The following is a 3433-nucleotide window of genomic DNA, read 5'->3' on the forward strand; positions in this document are numbered from 1 at the left end:
GGGCTGTTTTCCCTGGAACGTCGGAGGTTGAGGGGTGACCTTATAGAGTTTTACAAAGTTATGAGGGGCATGGATAGGATGAATAGACAAAGTCTTTTCCCTGGGGTCGGGGAGTCCAGAACTAGAGGGCATAGGTTTAGAGTGAGAGGGGAAAGATATAAAAGAGACCTAAGGGGCAACTTTTTCACGCAGAGGGTGGTACATGTATGGAATGAGCTGCCAGAGGAAGTGGTGGAGCTGGTACAATTGTAACATTTAAGAGACATTTGGATGGGTATTTGAATAGGAAGGGTTTGGAGGGATATGGACTGGGTGCTGGCAGGTGGGACTAGATTGGATTGGAGTATCTGGTCGGCATGGACAGGTTGGACTGAAGGGTCTGTTTCCATGCTGTACATCTCTATGACTCTATGACTCGATGACCATCTCCTTCTTAATATCAACATGCCCAGAATATCAACGTAAACCCTCCCTAATCTTACCAACATCCATGTTCTTCTCCTTAGTGAATACCAATGCGAAGTACTCAATAAGGACATAACCCACTTCCTCTAGCATCATATAAAATTAATTATTCAATTTCTGAATGAATAAACTGCATCATGGAATTAACCTCATGAACATTAAACCTCTTTCAAATATCAGAGTTTTCAAATTTACATCAGACACAGCTCAGCCTTGCCTCTGAGGCAAAAGTTCAAACCTCAGGTTAGACACTTGAACATGTCATCTAGCCTGACACTATAGAGTAGCATTGAGGGAATGGCAGAGGTGTTATCTTTTGGATAAGCTGTTAAACTGAGCTGCCACCTGTTCTCTCAGGTTCATGTAAAATATCTCATTATACAATCTTGTAGAAAAGTAAAGTAGCTCTTCACAGTCTCCTGGATAATATTAATCCCTAACTCCACATCAACAGGTTTTATATAAAGAAGACCCACACTATTCATGTTGCTAGCAATTTTTAATGGCCACAAGATACCATGCATTTCATGAATGCACTTGTAGCTGTCCTGATCTTGTTAGCGCTAGTACACGAATGAGCATTTTACACCACCTACCACTTTGAGAGAGTTAGGCTACGTTTTTAAGGTAACAGAGTTCAAATCAGCTCAGTGGTGGCCTTAACATCAGAAGAACCCTAATCTGGACTCTGAAACATTTTCACAAGTTAAAAAGTTTACAACTTCACATTTGTAAAACTTTGTTGTATCAATGTTAAATATGGTGTTAATGTTGGGGTTGATCATAGACCTTTGTTCTTGAAAAGTAAGTGATCATTGAATTGACCAGCATTGTGAAAGTGGAAACATTTAGGTGCGCTGCATAGTGCTTTACAACATTAAATAGTGATATTCAGATATGATTTTGTCAGTTGTGCCTTGTAATAAATTCTTTGATAGACAGCACAAGTATTTGTTTCCCTGTTGAAAAGTTTGAACATATGGCTGAGCTCTTTGATTGATATATTAGACATCTGTTTGATAAACAGTCTTATATATACATATATCACATATGCATGTACACATACACAAAGCTCTATAAGCCATGCTGCTGGACTAGCCGTGCTTTTCCAGCACCACTCTTCGACTCTGATCTCCAGCATCCACAGTCCTAACTTTCCCCTCTCTAAGCCAATGCAATGCTTAATTCTTGTATTAATAACTTTGAATCATGTAACTGTGCTTTTATTCCTTTCCAGTTAATTAATGCATATTGATTGTGGTGAAGTTTCACAAACCAGGATTTTCTAACATGAATGAGCAATGACGAAGCTGGTATTGTGATAGAAGATCTCCATATTTTTTGCTTAGGTCTGTGAAGCAGTTTTTAAAAAAACTATGTTGGAGATGTGTTAGAGAACTATGCCTCATTATCTGTATGATCATAAACATAAGGAAGTCAGAGGTAACATTTCAGACGGCTGTCTGTGTTTCTCCAAGTAGAACCTGAAAAGAAACAGGACAGTGAAGTGAAAACTTATTAACGAGACCGTAAACAGGTACTACTTAATGTGGCATGGCCATGGGTTCTCTCCAGGTGTTCTGGTTTCCTCTCACAGACCAAATGTGTGCAGGTTAGGTGGATTAGCTCGGCTAACTTGCCCCATAGTATCCAAGGATGTGCATGTTAGATGGATTAGCCATGGGAAATGTGTGGGGTTACAGAGATAGGGTGGGGAGATTAGTCTGGGTGGGGTGCTCTTCAGAGGATTGGTATCAACTTGATGGGCCAACTGGCCTCTTTCCACACTGTTGGGATTCTGTGATTCTATAGCAAAAGAAGAGGTTTTAAAAAACACCAAGAAGAGAATAACTCACTGCTGCAATCAGGTAGACCAGCTTGGTCACCTGCTTCTAAATCATGCCAGTGAGGATTAAGGGTCCTCACTCTCAGCTACAGAACTGGCCATGAAGGATCAACCACCTGAGGTAAACCTTGGTTTATTGGACCTTTTAAGAAACCAAGGCCATTGCGAGCATGTACTATTGCTGAGCAATGCAGTACAGGTCAAGCATATTCTGTGAAACTGTATCAAAGTTGTGTGCTATTGACTGTTGGAACAGAAGTTTCAGATTTAGGAAAGGGGTGTTTTACATGTGCCATTGTTTTAAAGTTTGACAAGATTACTGAACGCTTTCAATAACTTCAAAGCTTTAAACGTATTCAACGCTTGGATATTCATGGAATCATAGAATCCTTACAGTGTGGAAGCAGGCCATTTGGCCCATTGAGTCCACACTGACCCTCCAAACAGTATCCCATCCAAATCCACCCCCTACCATATCCCTGTAACCCTGCGTTTCCCATGGTCAATCCAACTAGTCTATACATCCCCAGATGCTGTGAGCAATTTAGCATGGCCAATCCTCCAAACCTGCACATCTTTGTACTGTGGGAGGAAACTGATGCACCCGAAGGAAACCCATGCAGACACAAGGAGAATGTGCAAACTGCATACAGACAGTCGCCTGAGAGTGGAATCGAACCTGGGTCTCTTGCACTGTGAGGCAGCAGTGCTAACCAGTGAGTAACCATGCTGCCCCTGTCTCTGAAGGTGTTGATTACGCAGCTAACGATGGAAACCTATTATGAATGCTTGACTGAGTTCCAAATGCCTTAATAGTTTCAGCTCATCAGGCTTGTTCACACTGCTGTAAAGGGGACTATAAGTTTGTTTATCCTGATAATTCTATGACCAATTAATGAGATCGACGTTTGAAGTAATTTTGAATCATTTTGTCTATCTTGATAGTTTTATGAGCATCTCAAAGACTTCCCAATGTTATTAAAGAGTTCAAGAGTTCTGACAGAGTGGATACTGGGTGCAGGGACATGAAACTAATGTAGTATGGGGATTGAGTGAGTGGGTATGGAAAGTAAATGACTGTGAGAGACAGTGACATTGGGGTGGGGGCATTGAAGTGTGGGG

The sequence above is a fragment of the Chiloscyllium punctatum genome, chromosome 48, assembly GCF_047496795.1.
Source record: "Chiloscyllium punctatum isolate Juve2018m chromosome 48, sChiPun1.3, whole genome shotgun sequence".
Classification (NCBI taxonomy): Eukaryota; Metazoa; Chordata; class Chondrichthyes; order Orectolobiformes; family Hemiscylliidae; genus Chiloscyllium; species Chiloscyllium punctatum.